Raw genomic sequence first — 6,083 nt, forward strand, 5'->3', positions numbered from 1 at the left:
CTGCTGTTGCTCAGTTGGTATAGCATCGCACAGGTAAATTGAAGATGCCTCGTTAATTTCAGGCAAGCGGCAAGTCATGTTTTTGTACATTCTACTTCGCACATAATTATATTGTAGTTTAAACAAACAACATCCGTCACATTTGCTCTGTAATCAGTTCTTGTACATTCGCGTTAAACTGCACCCGGTAACACCGAACGGCTTGGGAAAGCCCTGCCGATATAGGTGATGTTTTTATGCATTCTGACGACAGTAAAAGAAAAAAAAACTCATGGCACATGCAAGACTCCTCTCTAGTTTTTCTGAAAGAATACTTGATACACACAAGCACCCAAATTCTCAAACCCAAATGTAATTGGCAAGTCAATTGCGTTCTCATCAATTAATACACGTGCGCCCCACAGATAGGACAATTTATTCTGAGCTATAATTCGAATTTGTGCCCTGTATTCACGTCCTAACGAAAATGCGATGGGCATCTGAGTTCTCATATGTACCAGTCGTCTATGCGTGTATGCTCGTATGTACGAAGTCGATGTCTTTGTTACAACTCACTTGGAGTGAAGCCAGTTTCTTGTCCATCTTTTCTTAGTCTAAGTGCTGTACTTCACCTATACGTCATCACGCTTAAGTACAACTAGCCCAGAATAAAATCGTCTGTGAGCTTGCTATTTATACACCTCGCCGTTTTGGTATATATGTAGAAAAAAGTTTGGCGCCTAAGTATTGGTGCACTGTGTAAAGAAAGTGGGAAATTTTCAGCAAGTTTAGTTCAACAAAGCGGACCTTATGTAGGAAATATATTTTGTTTAAATGGAAAGCTTACAAAGTGAAGGCATGCTTATATATCTTGTGCAAATAAAAAGAAATGCTGCGGAATTAATATGTTTTACCTCCAATGATATTCTCTACAGGTAAGGCAAGGTTGAGAAGAAGGTAAAGGTGATCTTCATTTTATTTTGTAGATTAGGAGAAATAAAAAGCAAAGGAAAAGAAGACGACCAAGGCTTTCGATGTCAATCTCAAATTACGAAAGGTGCCTGCCAGGAATACAAAAAAAAGTGAAACTCACCAGTTTATAAAATCCACTTCAAAAACATTTGTTCTAATGAATATTTTCCATATACACATTACGGTAGTGACTGCTGCAAGTATGTATAACGCTATTTTAGTGTGGAAACAAGTGGTTTTTCATATATTGCAGTCATTGTCGTCACGTTATTGCCAGGTCATTTGGTAGCCTAATTCAATGCGTTCTTGACATGCGTCTCTTTTTCTTGTCTGCTGTGCCACGGAATAGCTCAGCTTTTCTTTTCTATTAGCAATTTTTTAGCAGAATTGATGGATATGGCAATCGCAACGCTTGTTAAGTGAAGAGCACTCTTTAGAGACCCCACTTGTTATTTATGCGTGCGGCTCATGTGGCGTGACCACTCTCGCAGTGAACAATACAGGTAATATTGCGGCTAACAATGACCGAAATTCTGTTACGACAAACCAGAAAAATCTAAAGTGTCATATATCGCAAACTAACTGAAAAGTAATCGTAATTAACAATATAAACGTGCTAAAAACGTTTGAGAAACATTCACAAGACTGCGCTGGCGCAAAAGAAATTGCGCCACCAATGCGCAAGACACACAGTAGCTCCCCCCACGAGCACTTTGCCGGTGATACGTTTGACCCGGCAATTTGTCTGGGCAGACGCCATTGTGCGTAAGCCGGTCTACTGGGGAGGCTTTCAACACCATCGGCGCCCTGTCTGCAAGACGCTGTCCGGTAGACGTTCCAGGAAGCAGTCAAGTCTCAGCGAAAGCTTCGCTAGGCAGGCCTTTTGTTGAACGGACTCGTACAGCCAGCGGGGGAACGGCGCCACTGTGGCGGGCCTCCTTAACACTCGGCTTTTGTCATGTACGCGTAGCCATTTCAGCGCAACAACAGCCCGGAAGTGTTGGAACAGCCCGGAACGTGGGCTGTTCCAACACGTGGGCTGTTTCAACTAAACGTGGGCTTCCAACAGCCCGCAAGCGTGGGAACGTGTCGAAGAAGCCGTTCACCGGAATCAAGCATTTGGACTGCCTGAAGCTGAAAGCAGTGTGGGCCGCTGCTGACGGTTCGGTTAGCAGCCATCTCCCCGGAGGAGCTCGACTTTTCTTCTCCGGGCTCTATGTCCTCGCCCTGCGGTGCCTCAAAGCGTGGGCCAGGTGCGTGTTTGTGTGGTGCGTTCTTGTTATCATTGGACCGTTTCGCCAGCCAAGTGGTGCAATATCTGCACCTTTTCTGGTTGGTGGACCACAAAAACTTCGTTCCCTGCTTTGTGGCAAGAGTGATCACCACCTCCTTCTGACGGCGGTGATGGCGGGCTATAAAAGCCGAAGCATTTTCGTAAATAGAGTTGAATCATATCAGCGGAATCTTGTACGAAATCATGAGCTGAACCTCTGCTGTACATATAGCGGGATCTTCTGGATCCCAGTACAGTTCCTTTCCTCCTTCAATATTGTAAACACATCTTCGTTCTACCTCTCTCACGAACGCGTCTCCTCACTGGCGAAGATCAGCTATGCGGACGACGGTGGGGTTCCAGCTACCCTAATGAGAAGTCCACCGTTCCTGCCATCAACTTTCCTAATCATAACACCGGCAAGTGGTCGCCAGATCCGAAGCGTAAAATAATCTGAGAGACCTCGGTACAGACGACACAACTCCCGTAACATGCTGGAATTCAATAAAGCTAGACAAGACAACTCTCCACAAGGTGCACATTAAGCTTGCGAATCTCCTTTACCTGTCCCAGAAAAACTTTGTGCACATACCTCAAACATAAGCATCTTTGATGGTGCAGTAAATAGAGCGTGGGCAACCACAGGGTAAATATAAAGGTGCAGCTAGCTGAGTCATTCAAGAAATGCAATCCCTGTTGAACGCTCACTGCAACTTCGCCTCACCAATATTTACTTCGACCGGACTTACTAAGACTCGGGCTCTCGAAAATATTACTCACCCAGACACCCTCCGGCCTCATACTCATGGCCTTTCTTTAGTGTAAAAGACTTGGGCCGAGTCGACAAGTGAGCGAGCTTCGCGACCTAAGGTGGAAACTCTACGTACGGCAATTACTGCGCGATGATGCTATGCACTTTCACAGGTGTAATAGTAATGAAGTTTTCTTTGATTTTTTATGCAACTTTTTCAGCTTTGCCAGCCAACGAATGACGCTGGTAGCACCACCGAATACTTGGGCACTCCAAAGTTCACGTACGGGATTATATCAAATTCGTCGACAATTCTTACTATGGGCGAGCTGAACAATACACTGGCTCTAAAGGTCAGTACTTTCATGGAGTGTCTCCAGTCTCTTTGTGCGAACTTGCATGGCAACTTGGTTGTACAGTGTATGTGAAAAAAAAAAATGCAGCGGAAAACTGATGCAAGATGTGCGGCATGACATGCCTACTCCGTATGATTGATATCGCTTTGCATTAGTGAAGCAAGAGAACTCTAAGGGTCGTTTTGTCATTGCTGTTTGCACAACCTTAAAGAAAAGCAACAGGTAATGCAGTCAAGTGCACTTTTCAGTAGGAGACTGTTCGTTAGACTGTTCTACTTGTATTATAGTAATGGCAAGATTAATTTGAAGAAATTAAAGTAGAACGAAAGATAACAGGCCGCTAGTAGAGAACAAACCTGTGTGTTTTAGATTACGCACCCTTTTTTCGGTCGTTCAATCAAGCATTTATAAGGAATCTTTGTGCATCCGAACCTTTGAGTGAAGGTGCCACTCGTCACCACAATGCTCAGTGTGGAACACACTGCGCAACACTCACCCTCTATATTGCCCTTAAATCATTATTTGTTGCTTTTCAGTAAAGCTCAAATAATGAAGAAACATGTCCTTGATTTGTCTCCACGCCATTCGCCTACGTGCCTTGGGAGATTTGCTACTGTAATCCCAAAGACTCATCTCCTATGACAGTCGTTGTCAGTAGCATACTTGCCCAACAATACAGATATAAAGGCTTTACAATTTTGATGCATTCAACCGATTATATAAATGTATATCTTTTATAAATGTGCACAAGGCTACAAATGCATTTGAAGCCTCACCTGTGCAAATGTGAGTCTAGAGAAATATAACGGATTGTAGATGACGAGGGCATGATGTCAGAGCTTTATTGAGCGTAGCGAGAGATTAGGCGGTAGCTCTTTTTGCGACGAGAAAGGCCAAGATCCAGAGTGTTCTGTCTGCCTTGTGGACGCACACATTCGTAGCCAAGCAGTTCTCTTCTTTTTTCGCGCGGCCACCTTAGTAAGACCAGGGCTGCGCAAAATTGGCTCACCATAGCGCACTGCACAACTTCGAAATGACTTCGAATGAAATAACGAGAAAAACGAATACTGAGTGGCGATTCATAGGTTGGTCGTTGGGGAGTGTCAGTAGTCACCGTAAAAATCATTGGCTATATGAGAGAGATCAAAGTGGTTGTGGCTCACGTGCCCGGAAAGAGCAGGAACCAGAGTGTTCTAATTGTACTTGGTCACTCAGACTCCTCGAACAAGGCTGCTTTCTTCTTTTTGTTTGTTTGACTCGGTACTACGTGTGCGAAGAACTTGCGAGTAATAAATCGAGAAACTAAACACGTGAGGAAAAATTGAGGAAGATGTATTCGAATTTTTAAGTGCGCGTTGAACACCTCCAGCTATAGAAATTCGCGGAGTCTTGGGGTACGGCGACCGCAATATTGTTGCGCGAAAGATGCAACTACAGGAGTGCGCAACAATATATTATAGTGATTTCGGGGCATAAAACACTAACAATTACGTTGCACTATATCTGCCAGGGTCGGAGATGGTGTATGAAGTGTTCAGATGGTTGCCAGAGGAACAGTGTTTCAAGGGGAACAGTTAGCGGCCATTTAGAAGACTGATTGGAGAAAATTCGAAAATGCAGTGGTCGGATAAACGAAAGTTCTAAATAGTAATGCAATCAGTATTTAACAACGTTATTCATGACATTTTATTCTCATGTAAAAGAACGTATATTGTTCAAGTCAACAATATACATTACCATCATAGTAAGATAACGAAGGTTTTCCAATATAATGTACAATTATTGGGAGCTCGTGATCAAAATTGTGGATGCATTACCCTTTTTCAAAATCTTTAGCTTTTGTGCAATGACTATTGGAGGTACAGAAATAAAGGATGAATCTTCTACAAATTGTGAAGTAAAAGCAAGGAGTTCGTGCTATGTTTCATATGCTGCTAAATGAGAAATAGCTCGAGGTGCCGTGTTTATCGCTCTAGCTTGCTTCTTTGACCGTAATCCTCTGCTACACTTACAAGTTTTGTTAATTAATCTAGCTGACTGACATAAACTGTAGTATTTTGTCCCTTACAGTTCGCCTACGCGACACAAACTTTTGGAGAATTGCGTGCACGTACGGCGTGGCTTCTGTACAATGTGCACAATCTGGGCATCGGCAACCAATGCGGCGATCGTCCGTTCGACGTTATTCGCCAGTTTTGTTACTCCTTGAAGGGCTCCTCATATGTCGGGTGTCGAGACAGCCACACTTCTATCTATTAAAAATGTGAAGCTCCTTATTCATTTAATGTGTCTGCGAGCAAACAAGCAAGCAAGCAAGCAAGCTTTAAAGTGCTTCTGATGTGAAACGTGATATGGATCAACGTGGGGTAATATGTGGCTATCTATCTATCTATCTATCTATCTATCTATCTATCTATCTATCTATCTATCTATCTATCTATCTATCTATCTATCTATCTATCTATCTATCTATCTATCTATCTATCTATCTATATCTATCTATCTATCTATCTATCTATCTATCTATCTATCTATCTATCTATCTATCTATCTATCTATCTATCTATCTATCTATCTATCTATCTAGCTAGCTAGCTAGCTAGCTAGTTAGCTTACTGACAAATTCTTTACATGGTGTATAACAAATGGCATTTCGACTTAGCAGAAATTACTCTTTGCGCATGTGGCAGGAGTTTCCGTGAGAGCATTAGATAAAGGAAATACAAGTAAGTATGCGGAGTCCCAATTGGGT

Source organism: Rhipicephalus microplus, chromosome 8 (assembly GCF_043290135.1).
Source record: "Rhipicephalus microplus isolate Deutch F79 chromosome 8, USDA_Rmic, whole genome shotgun sequence".
In the NCBI taxonomy this organism is placed as follows: Eukaryota; Metazoa; Arthropoda; class Arachnida; order Ixodida; family Ixodidae; genus Rhipicephalus; species Rhipicephalus microplus.